The following is a 26,568-nucleotide window of genomic DNA, read 5'->3' as shown; positions in this document are numbered from 1 at the left end:
TTTTGTACATTTTTTTGTCTCTCTCCTCCAGTTTTCTCACGTTTACGACAGTTTCCATGGGGAAACGGAATGGCGATTCTTTTGTTGTCCTCATTCGATCCAGAAAAAAAGAGATTGCCATGCCCTTGGAACATCATATGATTGCAGCTTTACTCTTCTTCAAAATGAGTTAAAAGGTACTCCCAGTACAGTTATTTTTTCTTAATTAGGCACAGGACATTTAGTGATCCTCTCCACAATTATTCAAATATGTTGCAATATATTCCACGAACTTGAGAAATGTTGTCTTAAAGTTAACAATTTGAGCAAATCCCACCAACAAAGTGGTTCTTAAATATCGTAAAATCCGGACTATAGAGCGTAAAATCCAGACTATAGAGCGCACCTGATTATAAGCCGCACCTGATTATAAGCCGCACGCACTACATCTTACGGGCATTATTGGTTTTGTCCTCACACAAACCACACCTGTATATAAGCCGCATGCGCCCACATTAAAACATGTAGCAAAGTCAAAAGCCTATCCCAAATTTGACTAGGTGCTGCGATTGTACCTATAAATATAGTAGACAATCCAAACACCACAATCGACAACATGAATGGAAAATCTCATCTCATCTCATCTCATTAGCTGCACCGCTTATCCTCAGTAGGGTCGCGGGGGTGCTGGAGCCCATCCCAGCAATCATCAGGCAGTGGGCAGGGGACACCCTGAACTGGTTGCCAGCCAATCGCAGGGCACACGGGGATAGACAACTCACTCGCTCATTCACACCTAGGGACAATTTGGACTGGCCAATTCACCTGAAATGCATGTTTTTGGAATGTGGGAGGAAACCGGAGTGCCCGGAGGAAACCCACGCAAGCACGGGGAGAACATACAAACTCTGCACGGGAAGTCTGGAGCTAGATTTGAACCCACGCAGGAGGTTCCCATGACTTGAACTGTGCCGCACATGCGCCAACCACTGCGCCGCCGTGAATGGAAAATGATACCTGTAATTAGAATTTAATGCAGTCCGGGTCCCGTTGAAAGTAATCCAATGAAAAAAATGTATATTTCCAAAGTTAAGGGTGGGAAAAATATATACCGGTATACACTATTGTCCGCTGCAACAACAAACAGATTTAACTCAGCTTCACCTCACTTCCCGTCAGCCCGCGTTTGCTCCGCCCCTTCTTTTTGATTCGCTCGTAGAAAACATATCACAATAAGTCTCTAAAATAAATACATTACAAAAATATACAGTTGCAAATACATATTATACATGGTTACACATATTTACAAAGAAAGACGGTACACGGAGACAATTTTCAAAGCTTTAATAATAATAATATCATTTTCATCCCAAACCGTGCCTGTGAAAGATACCAACGCGCTACTGATAACACGCTCGCAGCACATCATGCATATGTGTTAAAAAAAAGCTCTACCACAACTGCGAAATTCACAGTTAGCCGTCCTCATCTTTCTCCTTATAACTGCCGCCATCAAGGGCGACTCCCTCATTATCAGAAAGAACCTTTGTCAGACTGACAATTCGTACGCAAACTAAGAGGATGCCGTCTTCCTCGGCGCACTTATTCCACCGGTCTAAATCTTACCTTTTGTACTCGAGTGCCGCTGGTGGCAGTTAGAAAAATTACATAAAACGGCCGCTTCACTGAATAAGCCGCAGGGCTGAACATTTGGGAAAAAAGTAGCGGCTTATAGTCCGGAATTTTCGGTAATAGAGCGAGCCCCCCTGGAGGGGCTTGAGGCTCTGTGAAAGGGGCATGTTGTACTTCAGGGATATTTTTTTTTTTAATATTTTAACCGTCCTAGAATGAAGTGCAATTGCACCTCCACTACACTAGGGGGCAGTGGCATGCTCATTTGGGGATGGAGCGTGAAAGGTTTTCCTTTTCCTAGGTGGGGGCGTGACATTATAGAGAAGCACTGCATTGACACTATATGTTGGGGTCAGAAACAGACGCGATTGCAGTGAACATTTAATCATATACTTCTCATTTCTGCCAGGAGGTAAATGATTGTGGCTTTTCATTTGTGTTTTCAGCCGCATGTAGCGCAGTTGGTAGGATTTTGACCGGCAAGCTCTTTGGTAGTGTCCGGGCGGCCGAGGGCTTTCCTGTTTTGTTTTCTCCGGGTTGGTGCTCGTTTTTTGCTAAGATTGAATTGGGCCCTATATACGTCACTCTAGACACGGTGTTTTTAAAATATTGCCTTACAATATGAAAGAAAATCCTGCCGATCTATCTATCAATTCCTCATTGGTCCCGTTTGTTTTTATGAAAAAATATGGGCTGTTAAAGTGGATGAGAACTCTGCAGAGGAATCTTTTTTTTAAAAAGACCAAAGCTAAGTACAGTGGAACCTCGGTTTCGAACGCCTCTCAGTTCGAACAAATCGGTTCTCGACCAAAAATTTCGAGAAATTCTTGCTTCACTTTTCGTTCAAAAAATCGGGGTTCGAACGCCGGTACGCTAGGGGCGATGCTGAGCGGCGTGCGGGTGTAGATTTCCCCCACCCCTCGTGAAGAACTGTTGTCACGTGAGCACGCACTTCTTTTTGCTTTTGTTTTGAATATCGGTGAACAGAGTGTTTTAACCCCTAATTATGCCTCGGAAGAAGTTCGGTGCAAGCAGCAAAGTTGCTACAGGTGAAAAAAGAAGAGTGGTGCGCACAACTATTGCATTTAAGAAAAAAATAATAGCAAAATATGAAGAAGGTGTGCGAGTTTCCGATCTTGCTATACATACAGCATGGCTTCTGCTGAGCACCACAAAGGTAAGAAATCCTATTCATAATTCTTTTCTTTATCCTTTAACCGCTCACCACTTGTTGTGGAGACCCGGGTGCTAAATGATGTGTAAACGACCTGATTTTTTTATTTTTACACGTTCATGTTAGCGTAATCTTTTGTACGGAAGATTACGATAATACGAACGTACGATTAGCCTGGGTTAGCTTCATGTTTACGTTCTTGCTAAACATTCAGGGTGTTGGAACGGATTAAAACGATTACATTACTTTTAATGGGAAAAACGATTTTCCGTGATCGACCGAATCGGTTTTCGAACAGGGTTCTGGAACGGATTATGGTCGAGAACCGAGGTTCCACTGTAAAGACGTTTTTAGCGGGGAAACCTCCAGACCAAGAATTTGAAGAACGTTGTTAAGTGTAAAAATTCCACTGACAGCGGGAAGACAGATGAGCTTTATGTGTTTTTATTTTCCATTCCTGGTGTGAAACAACCTCTTTTTCATTGTGGTCTATTATCTTGTGTGTCATGCAAGCTGTTATCAGGAAAATGTGTAAACAAATCAGGTAAATGTGAAGACAGCACACGAAACACTGTCATCATTTTGAAGGTTAAAATGTTCAATTACTCTCTATATGCACACAGTTAGTGTGGTAAAAGGAAACTCCTTGGAGGTCTATCTTTGCTGCAGAGAATTAGAGATATAAATACACAACTATAAAACTTCTCTAATATTGTCCCCTTCTTTTTAGGATATTGAACTCCACATTGTGTCATGATTTACCCATTGCTCTCACCTGTGCCCACTCCAGCCCCAGGTGCTGCTCGTTTCCTGATTGGTTCCCCTGCTATTTAAACGAATCAGTCTCATTCACACCTGGTCAGTCCGTCTGCAAACCTCAGCGCATGCAAGGCAAGTACTTTTGACTCCGGCTCCTGTTTTGATCCCGACCTGTTTCCTGTATCGATCCCGATCCAAGCTCTGTTTTCCTGTCCTGGCTACCCGTATCCTGATTCCATTTTCTGTATCGACCCCCGATCCAAGCTTCGTTCTCCTGTTCCGGCTACCCGTATCCTGACTCAGTTTCTGGTATCGATCCCTGATCCCTGGCTTCCCGCTTGTCCCGGCTTCCCGACTTGTTCCAATCTCTGACCAGGCTCTATCTCCCGTCCTTGCTGGCCCACTTGTTCCGATCTTCGACCATGCTTCGTTCGCCAGGGCTTCCCGCTCTTCCTGCCCAGCGAGCACCAGATTGCTGCCTTTTTCCCCTCGCCCTGACTTCCCCGATCCCTTAATAAAGTATTACGTGAAACGTTACACATTTGGGTCCCCTACTTGTCAAGCCAAGTTGTTTCCCTTTGTCCAGCTCCTCATAGTTTTCAGTATCAGTTAATTCCATCCGGGCGGGTTTGGCCACCTTTGTTTAAGACTCATGTCGATGGAAGCTGAATGTAAGGCATTTTTGTTCCTGCACCAAACGACTTTATCAGTAGTGCCCTAACATCATGCGTAATTGTTCCTTTAACTTACCTTTTACATTTTCTATTTCAACTCAATGTTATCTGTTCTATTAAAGCATAAAAATACCCAATCGGCAGAAAATGGTGTCTATTATAAATTTATTTTTCTTCTATTGCTGCATTTTACTTGTTTTAATCCTAAAATAAGAAGAATACTTGAAAACAAAATACGCAAAATCAACTATCACAGATGACATTTTCTTTTTCATATCTTAGCAGAATCCATCCATCCATTATCTGCACCGCTTTTCCTCAGTAGGGTCGCGGGTGTGCTGGAGCCCATCCCAGGTATCTTAGGGCAGGGGACACCCTGAACTGGTTGCTAGCCAGACAACTCATTCGCTCAATTACACCTAGGGTAATTTGGACCGGCTCCTTAACCTGACATGCATGTTTAGGGAATGTGAGAGGAAACCGGAGTGCCTGGAGGAAACCCACGCAAGCCTAGGGAGAACATGCAAACTCCACATGTGGAGGCTGCGGTAGCTGGAGTTGAACCCTGAACCTCTGCACTAACCACCCAACTGCAGTGCCGATTCTTTGTAGAATATAATTCATTAAACCCTGCCCACTGCCCGGAGATGGCTGGGATGGGCTCCAGCCCCCCCCGCGACCCTGATGAGGATAAGCGGTACGGCTAACGAGACGAGACTAACAATTATGGCCCACCTGCCATATCACACTTCTTGATTATTTTAAAGGAACTTGGTGTATTATTGATAATGGTTAAAAAAAAAAACGCTATTTATTAAAAATCAATATTAATTGAAATAAAAAAAATGAATTATCATAAAAACACGCTTTTTTTTTCAAGATACTCATATTTCGATAAATGTGTTGCTAATAGTACCCCTAAAAACAAAAACTTTGTCAAAGGTTGGCCCAAAAAAAAAAGTGAATAAAAATGTTGCGGTTTGGTCACTCTGAGTCACCATGGTCTGAATTCTTCCTTGTGATTTGTAGCACTCGTTTTTCGGTTGCTCTACACAACACAGCGACATGAAGTGGTCAAATACTACACAGTGTCCCTTCAATATTTAAATATTAAAATTTTACTAGAGAAACAATAGTACAAACATATATTAATGCCCGAGTGTGTAATATTTGACCACTAGATGGGATGGTATTGTGTAATGCATGCGAAAACCAGTAGTACAGAGTACAGCATGGAAGCAAATTGCCAGACAAATATGGCGGCAACCTTAGGTTGGGATTCCACTCCAAAAGAAAGACTATTTTCTCTCCCTATGATTTTTTTTAATCAAATTAATGTTGGTACCATATTTAAGGTATTTTTGCCCAGTATTCCAATCAATGTTTTACTGAATTAAAGTTTTTTTGTAGCACTAGAGTACTGAATATTACACCCTGTCGCTTTATAATTGTCATGATTACTCATTACACTCACCTGTGCCCGCTCGTTTGGCACCAGCTGCTGCTGGTTACCTGATTGGTCCCCTGTCCTACTTAAGCTCAGTCCTTTCACTCGCCTGTTGTCAGCCCGTCAGCGAACCTGTTTTCACAAGGCAAGCATTTTTGACTCTGACTCCCGTCGAGACCGTTTTGTCACCCGTTTTCCACTCGTCCGTTCCTCATTTCCCAGTTTGTCTCCTGCTACGACCCGTTTTTGACCCCGACCACGTTTTTATTTCCCGTCCCGGCGAACAACCTGTTTTTCAGTCTCCCGCTCCGGAAGATCCACTTCTGCATTCAGACCACGCTCCAATCCCGTGAGCGGCTTGCTTCCTGCGTCCGAGCACCGGGTCGCTGGCACTGCCTTTCCTCTATATTTCAATAAACTTGTCACGAAACGGACCGGGAAGCAGGCAGTCGGAACTCATATTCGTAGACGATCTGTCACTTTAATTAGGAAAGAAAAGTTGTCCAACACACTAACGGACCGAAAACAAAACAAAACAGGTTCAAAGGCAATCAAAATTACAAACCAGGAGTTACTCAGATCAAACGGGCATAAACAGGGTTTCTTTGGGGGTTAAACAATGATCTGGCAGCGGGCAGTTCCAAAAGAAGCGCTTAAGTACTCCATAAGCAATCAGTCCAATGCGTCTCAGCCGGTGTCAAGGGGCGGGGCCAGCTGGGCGCCATGACAACCAAACAGGACATGACAAAACATGTGAGTAACGTTACGCATCTGGGTCCTACTTCTGTTCTGGTCGTGACAATAATAGGAAAACTAATAAAAATTCTCAAAATTATATTCATCTTTCTAGAACACAGGTGTCAAACAGGCGGCCCACGGGCCAGACCAGGCCCGCCAAGGGATTGAATCCGGCCCGCGAGACAACACTCAGAGAAGAACAAGAGAAAAAACAAGCTGCAGGTTGAAATATGTCAACTTGATGTTGTCAAAGCCAGGTCCCTCTCACAAAGACACTGTACTTGTATTTATTTCTATCTCTCTGTCTCTCTCTGTCTCTCTTTCTCTGTCTCTCTGTCTCACTTGCTCTCTCTCTCTCTCTCTCTCTCTCTCTCTCTCTCTCTCTCTCTCTTCTCTCTCTCTCTGTCTCTCTGTCTCTCTCTCTCTCTCTCTCTCTCTCTCTCTCTCTTCCACACCTTTTCTCCCACTCTCTGTCTCTGTCTACTTCACTCTCTGTGTCTCTCTTTTTCTTTTCCTTTGTTGCTCTTTGTCTCTTTCTCTCTCTCTATCTTTTTAACTTCTATTGCTCTAACTTAATTTTTCCTTTTCTCTGTTTTGTCTTTCTCTCTTCCTACCCTCCGCGCTTTTTTTCTCTTTTCTCTCCTTCTGTCTTTCTATTTCTCTTTGGATTTCTTTCTTCCTCTCCATTTCTTTCCCCCTCTCTCACGACTTCTCTTTTTATCTCTTTAGTTTCTCACGCTCTCTCCCTCTCTCTCTTTCTTTGTCCCGCCCTCTCTCTTCTTTTCCGTCCTTCTTTCTCTTATTTCTTTATACCTTTTTTTCTTTCTCTTTAACCTACTAGTCCGGCCCCCAACAGAATGTTTGTTCTATCGTGTGGCCCCCGACCTAAAATGAGTTTGACACCCCTGTTCTAGACTATCTATATAAATAGATGGTGCTTTTTAATGCTACGCATAAAACCTCAATACTATGTTTGTTTGTTTTTTTTGTCAAAATTTTTGTTTTTTTAATATTATGAGTTTGATGTACTATGAGGGTTTTTCATCAATATCAACAACTTTTACTTCGGCACTATGCAGCATCACTACCTATTATGTTGTTAGATCATAGACATGTGACGTTGGTCTGTTATCGTGTGTACGGTAGCGTGGCTGGGCCAATCCACTATCTGCTGTAATGTAAGCTGCTTACTTGTCTTGTCCGCCCGCTTGCTAGCTCTTCATTGAGCCTAAAGCACATGCAAGGCACAAATAAACACATGGTGTGCGTGGTTGTGCTATGGGGCCAAGCACAGGTCAGCGTGTTAAAGTTCAGCCGGAGATAATGATGCATGGTACACTGTTACAGTGAAGTGCGAAAACACTTCATACTTTGACAGTTGTGGTTGTTTTTTTAAGGGACACTGTGTAATATTTTACCACATGCCGCTGTGTATTGTATTGCAACTGTAAACATGTGTTCCAAAGGACAGGGAGGATCACAAACTACGGAGACTCGATGTGACCAAACAACATCATTCTACTCCAGCATTTCACACGGTTTTGGAGGGTACCTGTAGTAAAAAGATGGCGGCCAATCATGGATAGGATAGGATTTTAAAAAAAAAATGCATGTATGTATTACAGTGTATGTATTATCTCATCTCATTAGCTGCACCGCTTATCCTCAGTAGGGTCGCGGGGGTGCTGGAGCCCATCTCAGCAATCATCGGGCAGTGCGTAGGGGACACCCTGAACTGGTTGTCAGCCAATCGCAGGGCACACAGGGACAGACAACTCGCTCATTCTCACCTAGGGACAATTTGGACTGGCCAATCCACCTGAAATGCATGTCTTTAGAATGTGGGAGGAAACTGGAGTGCCCGGAGGAAACCCACCCAAGCACGGGGAGAACATACAAACTCCGCACAGGAAGTCCGGTAGCTGGATTTGAACCCACACAGGAGGTTCCCAAGACCTTAGAACTGTGCCGCACACGCGCTAACCACTGCGCCGCAGTGCTGCCTTTATGTATTTTTGTTAATAATTAAATTTTAGTTTTTTTATTTGATTGAATAATGCTTGGGCAGTGGTTAGCGCGTGTGCGGCACAGTTCTGAGGTCATGAGATCGAACCTCCTGTGTGGAGTTTGCATGTTCTCCCCGTGCTTGTGTGGGTTTACTCCGGGCACTCCGGTTTCCTCCAACATTCCAAAAACATGCATGTCAGGTTAATTGGCTGGTCCAAATTGTCCCTAGGGGGGAATGAGCAAGCGAATTGTCTGTCCCTGTGTGCCCTGCGATTGGCTGGCAACCAGTTCAGGGTGTCCCCTGCCCACTGCCTGAAGATAGCTGGGATGGGCTCCAGCACCCCCGCGACCCTACTGAGGATAAGCGGTGCAGATAATGGATGGATGGATGAATAATGCTTTTCTTTTACCACCAGGGCGTGTTAAATACGACACAACTGGTTTCCAGTCGCAGGGCACACAGAGAAAGACAAGTCACCCGCTTATTCACAACTAGGGACAATTTGGACCGGCCAATTAACCTGACATGCATAATTTGGTTGTATGCGAGGACACTGGAGAACCGGGAGGAAACCCACAAAAGCACGGGGAGAACATGCAAACTCCACACAAAAAGGTTTGATCCCATGACATAAGAACTCTGCCACACAAACGCTAACCACTGCGCTGCCCTGCTGCGCTGCATTTTAATTGTTCAATAAAAAAATGGAAAAAATGTGGGCACTTTCTAATTCTAATTACAAACTAACTCAAGGGGGGAATGGTTCAATTATTCAATGATGATAATGTAAAAATTAAAAAAAAGGATAAAGAAAAGAATTATGAATAGGATTTCTTACCTTTGTGGTGGTCAGCAGAAGGCGCAGGTGGACAGTGGGGTATTCCCTAGCAAGATCAGACACTCGCACACCTCCTTCATATTTTGCTATTATTTCTTTCTTAAATGCAATAGTTGTACGCACTACTTTTCTTTTTTCACCTGTAGCAACTTTGCTGCTTGCACTGACTTTCTTCTGATGCATGATTAGGGGCTAAAACACTTCGTACACCTATATTAAAAGCGAAAGCAAAACAAAGCAAGTCCGCACGCGATAACAGTTGGTCAGGAAAAGAGCGATCTACACCCGTACGCCGCTCAGCATTGCCCCCTAGCGTACGCACTCACGCATTACCGGCGTTTGAACTCCGATTTTTTGACCGAAGAGCGAAGCAATAATTTCTCGAAATTTTTGGTCGGACTCCGATTTGTTCGAACTGAGAGGCGTTCGAAAACCGAGGTTCCACTGTAAATGCAATCGATTCATCTATGTTTACATTTTGTCTTTTTTTTCTCATTTATTTATTTCAGTATCTATTTTGTTTAGTATTCACGTATTTTCATTATTTTCTATTTTAATCAAGAAAAACGTACAATTTTACTATGGTGGTAGTGTTTGTTTGATTGTTTGGATCCCTTATACCACTTGGGTCATAGGGGCACCGTTTTACTGTGGTGTGTCGTAGGCAACTACAGCCTGGTGGCGCCCATACCTCTCCAGGCCAACATATGTTTCCATTGTACATGTTTTTGTTTATATTGAATTGCTGTATCATGATACAATTATTGTCACGTTGCCACATTTAAGCCCAGGAGATGCGAATTGGCACTGTCCGTTTTATTGCCCAGCAATTAATAGTACCTCCTGGAGGCTAACAGCGGGAACAGAAGGTGACAATGGGCTCCATGAAGGGCACATGGCTCAAGCGAGAGCCAATTTATCGGCGTGATGGATACGCGATACCAAAATGCCACGGACTGAAGTTTCCTTCGACACCCGCACCTCCACCTGTTTATCCCGAAGCGCCGTCAGTCATGTTTGGTGGAAATAGACAATGAGCAAAGTGACTAGCAAGCGCGGGCGGGCTGGCGGGAGGCGGCGTGCATGCGGGTGATAATGAGGATGCTCCAAATAGCTGCCTGCTCAGCAGGAGCATGACTCTTGTTAGGGAAGATGTGTCTATAATTGATAGCAGTTCCTTTCCCCTTTTCAGATGATATTTTGAGAGATGATGTAATTGTACTACACCAAGGAAACCCGTGGACTATGGTGGTCCCGGCATATCCGCTTCCGTGACATATTTTGTCGAGAGAACATGAATCGGTTTGGTTTGGACCGTGTTCAATTTTAGGTCGTTTGTAACGACACTCGAGCTGTCATCATGGGCTAAAAATGGTATCTCTTTATCTTTGACCCCTTTTTTTCCACACAACAGGGTCAAAATATTAGCAATTGACAAAAGGATGTGTTGTTCAGCACATAAAAAGGAATTGTGGATTTTGTCACGTTCTGAGAGGCAAATAAACAGAGGCTCGGTATTATTGGTGCTATTTTAGGTCAGTAGACAGGAAATTAGTTTGTCGAAAAGGATGCTGGAATAAATACAATTTGTTTCTGTTTAAAAAGACTTGAGGCTCAAAAAATAAAGATTTAATTGGTTGCTAAACAATGTTCCCTGTAATTTTCCACGGGTCTGAGCGTTCACACAAAGTTGGTGGGCAACACTTGAAACAACAGTGAGCAACCATAATCCCAAGTGTGGTAAGATAAATAATTATCAAACATGTCCAAAACTTGACATCAAGTTCCATTTTGCTGAGTTTCCGGCAATGCAAAATTATGTTTCTCTTTTGAATGAATTGACTCATGTACTGTTGCATAGGTTGTACGGCCTACAAACGTTGTTTGTTCTTACAATTCTTTCACAAGATATCCATTTCTTTTTTTTTCCTGATATATTTTGTCGCATAATATTAACATTTTTGGGGGCTTATGTAGTCGTTTGCAAGATACAGAACTATAATTAGTCACATTTCTTAGTGGAAGTACAATGTTGGCAACAAGATTCACTTGATACAATTTGAAATTATTTCAACGCAACGCAAACTTTTTCTTCTTTTTTCCGTGTTTTTTCTACTATTTTTAATTCCTTTAAAAAAAAAGTCTCATTGTGTTTATTTTTTCCGAACTGTTACTTTTTTCTTTTTGTTCTCCATTTACTTTTTTTCCTACGTTTATTTCTTTTCTATTTTTCTGGCTTTTTTCTAATATTTTTCTCTTCCTTTTCTTTCTTTTTTTCCCAGCTCTTCACTACTTTTTCATTTTGGTATCTTTTTTTCTTTTTTGTTCTATTCCCCCCTTCTTTTGAGTCATTTTGTACATAGTTTTAGATAATATTTGGTCATGTTGGGATTAAAGAAGCAAAAACAACCTGAAGAGCCGTTTAGGACCCGAAAGAGCCGTTTCCTTTTAGTGAGCCGAGCCGAAGAAGCCGGTTCTCGACAACCTCTACTAACTTTACTTTTCAAATTGTTCGACATTGACTTCAAAATACCGGATTTAGGACACAGCGTCAGGGGAACCCGTGTATTTTTACCTTTATGCACTGTAACTTTGACTTAAGTCGCTGCTTTGAGACTGAGAGGTTCGGGTTCGCGCCCCGGCCGAGTCATTCCTAAGACTTAAAAAGTGGTCGGCGGCGCCCTCTCTTGGCTGCGGCTGCATCGGGTCAGATGCAATCGACATTTCGTTCTGTGTACATTGTTACACAGAATGACAATACAAGGAAATTATTATTATTATTATATTCTTAATTAGTAATTTTGAGCCCTGATTTTTGTGCATTGGCTAGATTTTCTTGTGCGCTGAGAATGTGCGAGCAGTGCGCAATAGTGCACGCACGCAGTTTAGAGGAAACACTGTTGGTAAATATTTTTATGATTCCCTTTGGGATTAGAATGGTATTCTTTCCAGTTTACTTTCTGTTTTTAATGCATTCTTTACTTTTTTTTCCCTTGCATTAATTATCATCTCTTTCCAAGCCAAGAAGTGGAATTTTTCTTCCGAACTCCACAATAATTGTTTCACTTTGACGATTAGCTTATTTATTTACACTGAAATCTGGCGAACTCTTCTTGGGACATTAATCGTGCCGTTGCTGTCAACGAGACCTTTTGCGTGATTTTTGTTATTACTTCTATTTACTGTTGATGATGACATCAGTCGCAGCCTGGAAATCCTGGAAGCGGCATTACCTCATGTGTGACCCCTTCTTAAGGTTTCTTAATTTTCTTCATGCTGAAGGATATTGTAATGTTGGTCTCTGCAGACTTTTAGACTTTCTTGGATTAAGGGTTACACCAAAAAGTGGAAAAGTGACTTGACTGTCAAGAGCAGGAATAGGATCAGGACCCAAACGCTTGACGTTTTCTCACAAGCCTTTTATTTTTCGGGAAATAGGGAGTCATGCACGTTGGGCAGCGGTCTGGCGTGGAAAGACAGGAAGCCAGAGACCGGCAAGATCGATTCCAATTGCCTGAGCAGATATAGAACAGATGGGGTCGATACCGGACGGGACGGGACAGACAGGAATGATAATGAAACAGGATACCAAAATAAACAGGACAAACTAGACGGGGACAAAGACTGGAGAGAATAATAAACAAGACAAAAATAGACAGGAACGAAACTGGAAACCGATATTTAACAGTACAAAATCACGGGAACAATACCTGACAGGAAATACCAACAGGAAAACAGGACCGAGTCAGAACCCACGTCTTGCGGGACAGAGGTTTGTTGACGGACTGACAAAGGAAAAATTAGAGCACTCACCTAAGAAAGACGTAAAGCCAATCCGTCAATGAGCAGCAGCTGGAACCACACGGGCGGGGCCAATTGGGCGCCATGGCAACCGTGACATTGACCTGACATAATAGCATGACTCTCCTCCACATTTACTCATGCATTTGTGAGTATGGGTAAAAAAAATGCTGCAGCGAGGCTTTTAACCAAGAGAAGAAAATTTGATCACATTACCCCGATTTTAGCTAACCTACAATGGCTCCCTGTTGCCTTAAGACGTGATTTCAAGGTTCTGTTGGTATTACACAAAATCATACATGGACTTGCTCCCTCATATCTTTCAGATTTCATTTCCCCCTATATTCCGGTCCGGAGCCTTTGCTCTGAAAATGCTGGTGTACTCGGGATCCCAAGGGCCAAGAAGAGATCCGCAGGTTCGAGAGCGTTCTCCATTCGGGCCCCGGTGCTGTGGAATGCTCTTTCCCCTGAGATTCGATCTGCAGTCTCAGTGGAAATGTTTAAATCTAAGCCTTAAACACACTTCTATTCTATAGCATATGAATAACCTATATTGTATGGTGACAATATCTGTGTATCTGTGTATTATTTGCCCTCATGTAGGTTTCAGGTGATGGTGTCATAATAGTCTGTGGTTTGCAATAATCTGTTGTCTATACAGCCCTTTGAGACTCTTTGTGATTATGGACTATAGAAATAAACATGACCTGAATTGACTTGGCTAAGGTATAAACATGTGTGCCTATCTGTTCTGACGATGACTACAACTACCAGACAGGATTTTCTGCTACCCCACTAAACCCAGCATTGTAATTTTACAACATTCGTATGAAACTATGCAAAATGATATATTTTCTATGTTAACATTTTACTTGCATCTCTAAAGGCTTCCAATTTATGACATCATGAATGAATGAATGAAAACTTTATTCGAACATCAAAATAAAAAACAGAACAAAAACAGTAACTCAACAACAAAATAACGTTACATATTATGTTCAAACAGGGGTAGTAAGAAGCAACTCATCTCACAGTTCCCATTGTTTTTTAATATTTGGGTCTTAAACTACCGTAAATTCCGGACTATAAGCCGCTAATTTTTTCCCAAATGTTCAACCCTGCGGCTTATTCAGTGATGCGGCCAATTTATGTATTTTTTCTAACAGCCGCCAGCGGCGCTCGAGTACAAAATGTAAGATTTAGACCGGTGGAATATATGCGAGTGTGTTGCTAGCGTGTTTTTGAATAGAGGAGCGTAGGACGACGTCTATATAACAAAGTCTCTTTCCCATACTGGGGAAGACGACTTTAATGACGTCAGTTATAAGGAGGAAGATGAGCACGGTTTCCCATGATTTTTACAAGAATAGTATATTTTTTAACAGACCCGTTTCCTTGTGTTGCGAGTGTGTTGCTAGTAGCGTTTTGCTACCCTTCACAGACACGGTTTGGGATGAAAGTTATAATATTATTATTAAAGCTTTGAAAACTCTCTCGGTGTACCGTCTTTCTTTGTAAATATGTGTAACCATGTATAATATGTATTTGTAATTGTATATTTTTGTAATGTATTTATTTTAGACTTATTCTGATATGTTTTCCACGGGCGAATCAAAAAGAAGGGGCGAATACAACGAGGGCTGATGGGAAATGGAGTAAAGGTGAGACGTGTTTGTGGACGCAGCGGACAATAGTGGATATATATTTTTCCCACCCTTACCTTTGGAAATATACATTTTTTTTCCTTGGATTATTTTCAACGGGACCCGGACTCTGCAGGTCTGCGTCATATTTTAAGTACCGGTATCATAATACGTTCAATTTGCCGGCTGTTGTTTTTGGACTGTGTACTTCAAGTGACGGTCCTTGTTTCTCTTCATTTCGAATAAATCTTTCGCCAGAGTTTAAACTCAAGGAAGTGCAACGGAATGGCTTGGTGACTTTGATGTGCTAGGTCCTTAGCTTGGCCCTTTTGTGTACTTTCTATGAAGTCACCATCTTTGATTTTTGCATTTCGGAGATGGAATATGAGCTTGCTCTGTCCACTCCACGCATCGGCCCGGTATTGCAGTACCTCCGGGAACGGTGCATTCGCAATGATCGCAGCATGGCTTTAGGACTAGGACCTTAGCTTGGCCTTTTGGCTGAGAGTAAGTGTCCCGGCTCCTAGGCTTTGTAGCGTATTATGAACTGACCGATAACGGATAATGGATAATGAATAACGAAGATAGATCAATAACCCTTAAACCCCCCCCCCTTAGCTTCGGCCCGGTATTGCAGTACCTCCGGGAACGGTGCATTCGCAATGATCGCAGCAAGGCTTTAGGGCTAGGACCTTAGCTTGGCCTTTTGGCTGAGAGTAAGTGTCCCGGCTCCTAGGCTTTGTAGCGTATTATGAACTGACCGATAACGGATAATGGATAATGAATAACGAATATAGATCAATTTTTACGGTACATCACCCTTTGATTTTCCTTTTTAACCGTTGCTTATCGTATTTATCCAAACTGTTTTTTAGTGTTTCCCTTTGTATATGACTATGATGCTCTCCGTGTGATCAACAAGGGTGTGTGAGCTCAGCACACACTTGCACCTGCCATCGTTGCACACAACAAACAACGGATTAGGCAGTTACGAAGGACGAAAAACTAAAAAATAGTAGTGTGCGTGTGAGAGCGTGGGCCAACACACATATGCAAAGACGGGTACTCAAAGACACGTACTCAAACACACGTATGCATACACAAACACAAGCGCACACCCAGGGTTGGAAAGATAAGATGCTCGCAGGTGCAAGAAACAGACAAAAAAAATCAACGGCGAGTGATGGATGACGAACACTGAAGTGCTCAGATGTAAGTGTAAGGGCGGCAAATTACCAACACACTCATGGTTTGGTTTCATTTTCTGGTTTCCACTAGCAACTGCAAAAACAGGCAGGGCTCCGCCTTAGGTTGAGTGCCTGCTAGGTATTAGGTGTCAAGGCGTAGGCATGACGGGCATGTCTGAAAGACGAAGGACAACCAAAGGAATCCGTTTGATGTGATGTCCTTTATTTTCCTAGCAGTAAAAGAAACAACGGCCCAAGCGGCCACCTTTCGGTGTCGTTTGCACCCGGTAACGGCCCGCTCGACGTTGCCGTGGGCCTCCTGACGACAACATAAACACAACAATGCAATCTGTGTGCGCTGTTGACATGCAGACAATCGACAAAACGACAGGGGACCATAGCAACGGATCCATACAGACCAAACACAGAGACCGATCCGCTTTTTGAATATGGTTATGGATCGGCCTTCTCAGGCCAGTAAGGTTAGAGCACTTAAAATATTTAAGCCACATTTAAAGCGGCAGTGCTTATTATTCAGCACCTCCCCTCCTTTTGCTGCAATCTCAGCAACTCGTCTTTTTATGTATGTTTCATTAAGTTTTGCACATCTTGAAACAGAAATATTTTCAGATTCTTTCTTACAAAAGAGCTCAAGTTTGGGCAATGGTTAATGTTGCCAATTAAATATGCTCGACATTGAATGCAACAGGATTAGAGCCTGGATCACGGCAATGACAGCACCGTTGATGACATAGATAGATAGATAGATAGATAGATAGATAGATAGATAGATAGATAGATAGATAGATAGATAGATAGATAGATAGATAGATAGATAGATAGATAGATAGATAGATAGATAGATAGATAGATAGATAGATAGATAGATAGATAGATAGATAGATAGATAGATAGATAGATAGATAGATAGATAGATAGATAGATAGATAGATAGATAGATAGATAGATAGATAGATAGATAGATAGATAGATAGATAGATAGATAGATAGATAGATACTTTATTCATCCCCGCAGGGAAATTCACATTTCCAGCAGCATCCCTTCGCTGAGAACAATACAATATAAGGCAAAAGGAATACAATATACAAATACCCAATGTGACGTGCTAATACCCACTGTAGCGTGTTGTATAGAGTATTTAAATAGTGCTACATAAAATACACACTGCAATAAAAGTACGGTAATATGCAATATAGGGGGTGTGGTTTAATGTGGGCCTTTACTCCGCCGGGTGGAGTTAAACAGCCTCATGGCAAGAGGAAGAAAAGATCTCTTCAGTCTGTCCGTGGAGACAGCCTCTGGTGTACTTGAGAATAATCCACTGGAAGCAATTTATTGTTACAGGGGCCAAGGTGACAGGCCTGTAATCATTAAGGCAGGTGGGAGATGTCTTTTTCTGTACTGGGACCATCGTGGAAGATTTGAAACTCACTGGAACCTTGGACAGCTGCAAGGACAGGTTGAAAATGTCCAGGAACACTCCTGCTAGCTGGTCAGCGCACTTTCTCAGAGTTCGACCTGACATCCTGTCCGGTCCTGCAGCTTTGGGGCTGTTGATTCTCTTCAGGGTGAATGTCACCTGATGCAGCTGCAGTACGAGGAGTTGATGATGCTCCTTTACAATAAAGCTGCATCACTGTCCCTTTAAGCTTTCATCAGAATTCCTGACCTAGTTTTACTGTTTTTTCTGATCACTAGTGTAAATTATATAGCAACCACTCGTGGTGTAAATGATTTCATTCATTGATAAATAAAAAACACTTAAACAATAAGAAAAAAACCCTCACAGTTATTAACAAATACAAACATTTCTAAAATACTCAAGGTCTAGGTTTGAAAATGGCCTTTTTAATAGCTTATTTTTAGATTAAAGAAAATAAAAATCATGCATGGAAAAAGCAAGTTTGTCTTCAAGTATTGATGTCAAAATAATGAATTTTTTTTCACCAATAGGCATGGTTATGGAAAAACACAAAGATACAACAAGTGCAAAAATATATTAAAAAAATATAAATATATAAATATGTTTTTTTTTTCTACAGAATAAAATGTCTGAGTGGGGGCTTGCCCAAGACTAAGGATTCCATACTTTTTGCTTGAGGGTTGAATCAGCGCTGTCGCCCCCGCACACAATACCATTTTCAAAGATGCTTAAAGTTGTGTCAATCACATTTTTGGGATCAAGTGACCATTCAAAAGGTGCATATCGGTTACTTAAGCGTTTACGTTTTCTGCGGGTGGGAAGAAAAGGCAAAGTCCGACATACTATCTTCCCCTAGGAATATTGGAAATACCTTAAACATACATTTCATACATGTTATATTAAATCCAACTTCATAAATACAAAAACTGGGGATAGGATCCTATATAAAACTGTTTGTTCTTAACCTGGTCCCAAGAAATTAAAGGTAGGGGAAGTAAATTCAAAATATTCTATTTGCTGACGCCATCCTTTGGCTGAAATTATCCTTGCAGACTTTTGGACACAAAATGTCATTCTGGGCATATTTTTACATAATATTTGGTCATGTTGGGATCAAAGAAGCAAAACCAACCTGAAGAGCCGTTTAGGACCCGAAAGAGCCGGATCCTTTTAGTGAGCCGAGCCGAAGAAGCCGGTTCTCGACAAACTCTACTAACTTTACTCAACTTCGTTCTACTTCGACTCGACTTCAAAATACCGCGTTTAGGACACAACGTCAGGGGAACCCGTGTATTTTTACCTTCATGCACTGTAACTTTGACTTAAGTCGCTTCTTAATTAGTAATTTTGAGCCCTCATTTTTGTGCGCTGGCTAGATTTTCTTGTGCGCTGAGAATGTGCGAGCAGTGTGCAATTGCGCAAGCGCGCAGCTTAGAGGGAACACTGCTCCCAGGTCACCCAACGTAAAAGTAAGTAGCCTACATAGCAGAATAATTTTTTGGCAGACGATGAGCAAAAAGTGTTTTTACCGTTAAATGAACAGAAGATGGGTCGTCGGAGATCGTCTGGGTGTTTATCAAGGCAGTTCACAAGTGATCTTGGAACCATCTGTCTGCCAATTGAAGCTAGACAGATGATGACTGATGCAACAGGACAGTGCCCTAAGGGACATTTTTTTTACAACCGAATGGCTTAAACTGAGAAAAGTGTCATCTACAAAAGCCTTGTCAGAGCCTTGATCTCAATCTTAATCACATGCTATCAACACATACTCAACTAACCCTTGAATTCACCCTTGATACGGAAATATTACACACCAGGGATATTTTAAAATGTGTCCTGAATTTGGAGTTTGGATCTGAAGCGCCAATGATATCGTCACGACCAGTACGAAAGTAGGACCCAGATGCGTATCACTAATCACAAGTTTATTGAGGTATAGAGGAAAGGCAGTGCCCGCGATCCGGTGCTCGCTGGATGCGGGAAGCAAGCCCCTCACAGAATCGGGCCGTGTTCCGAATGCGGAAGTGGATCTTCCGGAACGGGAGATCGTAGTGTAGTAGACGAAAAAAACAGGTCGTTAGCCAGGACGGGAGAGCAGAACGTGGTCGGGGTCAAAAAACGAGTAGTTAGCCGGGACGGGAGATCAAAACGTGGTCGGGGTTTAAAAACGGGTCGTAGCCGCAGACAAACACGGAAATCAGGAACGGATGGTTGGAAAACGGGTTAAAAACGGGACCGACGGGAGTCAAGAGTCAAAAAGGCTCGCCTTGTGGAAACAGAAGTTCGCTGACGGACTGACAACAGGCGAGTAAAAGGACAGAGCTTGAGTAGGATGGGGAACCAATCAGAAAGCCAGCAGATATTTATATTAAAATGTTACTTAAGAAGGCTTACCACAAGTAAACAAGTCCCAGACTTATTCCAGCAAGTATCAGGAAATTCAGATGGATTCTGTAAAACATCAAACATACTGTTTCAATATTTGGGGTAGTTTTAATTTTGAAATCCATAAACATTCGTCAACAATCAAATACATTCCACCAGAATCCATTCGCAAAGCTTATTTTATCTTTTGTCAAATGCCAAAGCGCATGCTTTAATCTTCTTTAACGCAAGAGTCAAAGCAACTTTAGTGCTTTGTCTTTTCAGTAAAAGCCTACCTACCTACCTACCTACATAGCTACCTGATCCGCCTAAAACATTTGGGGAGAAAACGAGAAAATAATATTTATGTGCTAGACTTTTGCTTTATCTTATTTCATATTTTTGCAGTGCAATATTAAATATCTTAATCAAACAAAATAAATTATTTGATGTAATGTTGATAACTGTTATAGTGGACACCAAAAGAGACAGTATTTGTTGGTAATTTCGATTATCATACTTCACTGTTGTTATTTATGTACTGTCATTGTCACTATCCACAGACATGTTGCTCTTCTTTGACATCCACACCCTTAAGGGGGAATCTGCTTTTTGTAACCAATGAGATTTAATTGAAGACCGGGTTCAGTTGATCGCTTTTAGGACAGACTTTGATCTATTTTCTACTTATTTTGAGTAACCACTAAACTGTAAATGTATTACCGTATTTTCCGCACTATAAGGCGCACCTAAAAGCCTTTATTTTTTTCAAAAGCTGACCATGCGCCTTATAATACAGTGCGCCTTATTTATGGATCAATTTTAAAATTGCAAAGTTTTCCAACTAACTTGCAGCCGCCGACTCGATTTTCCCCCGAACGCCAAGTAGTACGCGGTGTATGCTGGGATTTATTTACCGGCGTTTCATTGGCTAACCAATGTGTCAATCATCATTTGAATCAATCACTATTGGCTAAAGTTATTCGGAGGTCAAGGGGCGGATTCTTTTTATCATTTACAGGCTGGCATTGGCTTAAACGGCAACACAAAGCCTGCAATTGGCCAAAAAAGATGAATGTTAATGGCACGTGGCTGACGGCATAGAGAAAGCATTTTTTTCTATTCTGTATTTGAAATTATTTTATTCTCCTGGATTTACTACCCTCACGGATATAAGAGGACATTGGCTGCACATTATTATGAACACAACGATTTCGGTGAGCTACTTCGGGTTTTATATTGTCCCTGTATCTTGTTTCAGACTGAACTCGATGTTTCTGTGATAAGCGGTGCAGATAATGGATGGAATGGAGTGTCTATTTTTAAATTAAACTCAATTCCAAGTGTTTATTGTCATATGCACAGTAAAGTTGCGAGCGAAAAAGAAAATAGTAACTCAGGAATGGTTGGCATTTCTTGAATCCCAAGACTTTAACCTTCCGAATGATGGAACGATGCATTTGAGTGACATCGTACGGACACCGCATCCGCACGTGTTCTCGACACGTATTTGCGTCTTTGCAAGCTTTGGGAATGTTAAGGGGGTAATAAGTTGGACTTAACTATCTGACTGTTTTGTCCACATTCCCATTGTAGCGCCTTATAATCCGGTGCGTCTTATCTATGTCAAAAATTGGACCAAAAACTATTTTTTCGGGGTGCGCCCTATAACCCGGTGCGCCTTATAGTGCGGAAAATACGGTAATTGTACTACCTCATCTTGCATATACATGGAGAAAATTGTCTTACTTCTAAGGTTAAATGTTGCAGTTATCTGGGTGATCACTGGAAAGATTGTCAAAATACTAAACAATGGTGAATTTTCTTTGCAAAGATCAAATTGAACAGTTATCTGCAGAACACTAGACAAGATCTCGGGACACACTAGTGTGCCCCGGTACTCTGGTTGAAAGATAATGGTCCACACCATATTTTTAGGATAAGGACTTGGTTTGAGAAATAAGGTTGGACTTATGTTACTTTTAGGGTTAGGATTAGTGATCATTTGTGATGTTAAGGGTGTGTCAGGATCAGAACGGAAAAATTGCGTAGCGTTTACCACAAGTTTTATTGAAGGAAAGAGGAAGGGCTGCGTCTACGATCCGAGACGTCGCTCTCGTGTCGGATTGTGATCCGAACGAGGAAATGGATCTTCCATAGCGAGCGATGGCGGTGTCAGGGACGGAAAAACGGGTCGGTAGCCGGGACTGGGAGAGCAAGGCGTGGTCGGGGTCGGAAACGGGTCGTAAGCCAGAGCGGGAGAGTAGACCTAGTCGGGGACAAAAACAGGACATAAGCCAGGACAGGGAGAGCAGACGTGGTCAGGAAAAAAACAGGTCGTAGCCGACAGATGGGAGCAAAAACGGGACAGGAGGGAGTCAGGGTCGAAAAAGGCTTGCCTAGTTTACACAGAGGTTTGCAGACGGACTGACAACAGGGGAGAGACAGGACTAGGTTCAAATAGTGACAGGGAGCCAATCAGAACCCGCGGCAGTTGGTGCCAAATGAGCGGGCACAGGTGAGTCACATCAGTAATCATGACAGGTTGGCGTATTGGGATAGGAAATGCTCAGTGTCAATGGGATGTCTCAATTAGGTTAGACAAACAAAACTGTGAGTGTCAAGTCAATATATTTTAAAATCAGTATGGAAAATGTCCTTGGACTACTTGATGCATGCAGGCACCATATCTTTGACGCTTATATTAAAGTAGAGTGGCTTTAAAATTTTAAGGTGTACTGTATTTTGCTAAAAAAACGTTTTGTGGAGGGGAGTGCATCACGCGAGGCACTAAGAATGGCTTGAGCACTTGTGCGTGTTTCTAGTAATCCCGTGTTTGATTGCGTGTGTGAATTAGAGGCCATGCTGGTGTGTTCCGACAAAATAAGTGTGCGTGCAACAAAAGCTTACCCGATGCCGTGTCTCCGACGTGGCCAAAAGATAGAAACGGTAAGAGTTGTACTCGGCGTGAGCATCGCTGCCTGTCTCTTTGTATATTTGCTACTTTCTGACTGAGTTTGCCCTGTGTGTGTGCAAGTATTGTGTGTGCAATATAAAATGTGTGTATTTGTGCGTGCATGCCTTTGCTTTTCAAGTGATGGCAGCCCAGACTCCCACTGTTCACCCATCTGTCCCCACCAGTCCAGAAGCGAGATCAGAAAGAACACTGTCTCGAGAACTGTGTGTGCGTGTGAGAGTTTGTGTGATTGTACGGGGCTGTTTGAGAAGTAAATCATACTCTAACACGTGCACAACTTTACTCTCATACGGATACATTCATACAGCATGCACAAACACAACTATACGCTTTCATGCATACTACTATACTCTCATACACACACTGCTATAGTCTCTCACACATTCTTCCATACTCTAATAATACACACACGACTATACTCTCTCACACATACTCTCATACACACACTATAATACTCTGTCATACAATGCTATGCTCTCGTACACACTACTACATTGTCACACACATGCTACTTTACTCTCTCACACATTTATTTTAATTTTTGTTGTTGCTAAATGAAGCTATGAAAATCTATACTATTGCACGAAACTGAAAATATAGATAGATAGATAGATAGATAGATAGATAGATAGATAGATAGATAGATAGATAGATAGATAGATAGATAGATAGATAGATAGATAGATAGATAGATAGATAGATAGATAGATAGATAGATAGATAGATAGATAGATAGATAGATAGATAGATAGATAGATAGATAGATAGATAGATAGATAGATAGATAGATAGATAGATAGATAGATAGATAGATACTTTATCCATCCATTCACACTTCCAGCAGTATCCTTTTGTTGTTTATTAACAGATTAACAGGATGGCCTCAGGGTGCTGTGTTGCAGTTAGCAACAGCGGAGTGGATGACGTCACACGCTAGTTCAAAAGTTCGATATCCCTGCAGCAGATGGAAATCTTTGTGCCCATGGTTACACCACCTTGTGTTCACATTTATAGCGAGTCCACCTCCTCTCCGCTTCCCGCAGGCTTTTGTGTTTCTGTCCCTAACAGCGCTGAAGTCAGGTAGCTCCGGGTAGGTCCGGGTAGCTCCGGGTAGCTCCACGTTAGCGTCCGGGATGCTAGACGTGAACCACGTTTCCGTAAAACACAGCAAACTGCACTCCCTGTACGCTTTGATGTTTTTCACCAGCACAGTCAGTTTGTCAGTCAAATTTGGTAGAGAGTACACATTTACCATGATTATTATTATGATTATATGGCATGATTACTGATGGGACTCACCTGTGCCCGCTCATTTGGCGCCAACCGCCGCGGGTTCTGATCGGCTCCCTGTCACTATTTGAACCCAGTCCTGTCAGTCCCCTGTTGTCAGTCCGTCTGCGAACCACAGTGTATACTAGGCAACCCTTTTTCGACCCTGACTCCCGCCTGTCCCGTTTTTGCTCCTGTCTGCCTCCGGCTACGACCTGTTTTGATCCTGACCACGTCTGTTCTCCCGTCCCAGCTTACAACCTACGTCTACTCTCCCGTTCTGGCTTACGACACGTTTTCGACCCCAACCACGCCTTGCTCTCCCAGTCCCGGCTACCAACCAGTTTGTCTGTCCCTGACACCGCCATCGCTCGCTACGGAAGATCCACTTCCGTGTTCGGATCACAATCCAAGTACGAGAGTGACTTGCTTCCCGCGTCCAGCGAACACCGGATTGTAGGCACAGCCCTTCTTCTTTCCTTCAATAAAACTTGTGGTAAACGCTAAACAATTGGGTCCTGATTCCGTTCTGGTCCTGACAGGTACCTATTCTTACGGGCTTCGTTTGTTCCAGGATCGTGCTCATACTTCGAATTGCTCAAGTAACTAGTACATTTTCCCCTATATATGATTCCGTTCTGGTCCTGACAATATACCATGTGACTTATTACGATGCACTATTCTTTTTCATTGCAATATTATTATAACTTACGCTAGACTACTAAGCACTATTTTGTAATAATTTTTTTCCTATTCATCCAGATAGTCTTTTAAATACCGTATATGTTTTTCCTTATTACCGTACATGTTTGACCCTGGAGTTTCATGTCTAATTTTTGCATACAATGTTTCACAACGTTGATATCAATGACAATAAAGACAATTCAATGCAATACTACTATACTGAGATCAACTCCTGTTTGACATCAAACTGTACAACATATGCACAGAGATGGTCACCATGGTTACCAAAAGTCCCCAAAGTAAAACAACAGTGAGGTGAGGTGATCATTAGACTAGGTGTAAAAAAAGCCCGATTGTGATTGCAAATTTTAATGGTGTGTGAGAAAAAAAATTGTAGTTTGTGAGCGATAGTATATCAGTATGTTTGAGTATAGTAGTATGCATGTGAGAATATAGTAGTATGTGTGAGAAAGCACGCTATCATGTGTATGTGAGTATGTTAAAATGCGTGTGAGAGTATAGTAGTATGTGTGTGAAAGCATAGTATTGTGTGTATGAGAGGGTCAGCATGAGAATCGTATTCATTACTGTGCTGTTACAACAAATTAGGGTTGCACTCCGGTTGCCAATGTACTGTCGACAATATAAAAAATAATAGAAAACTATAGAGTATACAGTTTTCACCTCTATAGTAGTATGTGTATGAAAGCACATACTATTGGGCGAGAGTATAGACATATGTGTGTGAACGCATAGGAGTGTGTGCGTGAGAGTAGAGAAATATAGGTTATGAAAGCATAACAGTAGTCTGTAGTCTGTACTGTAGTCTGTACAGCCCTTTGACCGCTATACAAATAAACATGACTTGACTTAACTTGACTTGACTAGTGTGTATATTACAGTATAGTAGTACGCGTGAGAGTATTTTAGTGTGGATTTAAGAGTGTAATACGTAGTGTGTGTGAGAGTATATCAATATGTGTGATAGTAGTGTTTGTGCATCAGTAAGACTGTGTCTGCATGAGAGTATAGTTGTGCACAGGGTTGGGTAGGGTTACTTTAACTTGATTACTTTCAATTACTTTTGGATTACTCCAATACCAAATATCCTAATAAAAGACAAAAGAAACTAAACATGAATAAAATTACTAATTTTGTGCAGGCTTGGGGAGTAACGGAATACATGAAACGGCAAAAATGATGTTGGCATGCTGTTTGGATTTATTTTCATTTTGTTTCTGTCGCATTTTATGTTAGTTTTGCCAGAGATCAAAGAGATCAAAGCCAGGAGAGAAAGCTTACCACGTGTTGTGAGTCATCATTTTATTTATATTTAGTTTCTTCTGTCTTTTATTAGCATATTTGGAATTGGAGTAATCTAAAAGTGATTAAAAGTAATCAAGTTAAAGTAACCCTACCCAACCCTGTCTGTAGTCTGTACTGTAGTCTGTACAGCCCTTTGTCCGCTACACAAATAAACATGACTTGACTTAACTTGACTAGTGTGTATATTACAGTATAGTAGTATGCGTGAGACTATTGTAGTGGGGATTTAAGAGTATAATAGTGTGTGTGAGAGTATATCAATCTGTGTGCTAGTCGTGTTTGTGCATCGGTAAGACTGTATCGGCATGAGAGTATAGTTGTGCATGTGCAAGAGTATTATTTCATATGTACGTGTGAGAACAAGTACGATTTAACTCTCAAACGGCCTCTCATGTGTTTGCACGAATGCATGAGCGTATTTTCGGCAGAAAATCTGCGTGCACTTTGAGCTGCGTTTGAGCTCCCGTTCCCAGGGCAGCGACAGTCTGTGGAATAACTAGGTAGCACGGTGCCAGCGAGTGCGTGCCGGATTAGAGTACCCCCTACCAGCAGCCCAAATCAACTGCCTCATCGGGACATGTCAAGTACAAACACACACACATTTACAACGGAAAATGTCA

At 42.0% G+C, this 26,568-nt stretch overlaps 1 long non-coding RNA gene and 1 pseudogene across 2 annotated transcripts in view; one reads left to right on the top strand and one right to left on the bottom strand.

Moving 5' to 3' along the window:
- The first annotated feature begins 15,008 nt into the window (after positions 1-15,008).
- Positions 15,009-15,146, top strand: LOC148358754 (U2 spliceosomal RNA; annotated as a pseudogene).
- Positions 15,147-19,238: 4,092 nt separating this feature from the next.
- The window catches only part of LOC148358753 (uncharacterized), a 56,973-nt gene continuing 49,643 nt past the window's right edge, over positions 19,239-26,568 (bottom strand). The window contains exons 1-3 of one of the 2 annotated variants that reach the window (XR_015851587.1): positions 22,603-22,723; positions 21,752-21,961; positions 19,239-19,779 (exon numbers count right to left, since the gene is read on the bottom strand). This is a non-coding gene — a long non-coding RNA (uncharacterized LOC148358753). Of the gene's footprint in view, positions 19,780-21,751; positions 21,962-22,602; positions 22,724-26,568 lie in introns of those variants that run through there. The other variant, XR_015851586.1, reaches the window with a different exon arrangement.

This window comes from Urocampus carinirostris, chromosome 10 (genome assembly GCF_059441175.1).
Source record: "Urocampus carinirostris isolate Australia breed hairy pipefish chromosome 10, RoL_Ucar_1.0, whole genome shotgun sequence".
Taxonomy (NCBI): domain Eukaryota; kingdom Metazoa; phylum Chordata; class Actinopteri; order Syngnathiformes; family Syngnathidae; genus Urocampus; species Urocampus carinirostris.
This window is presented reverse-complemented; position numbering and strand designations above follow the sequence as displayed.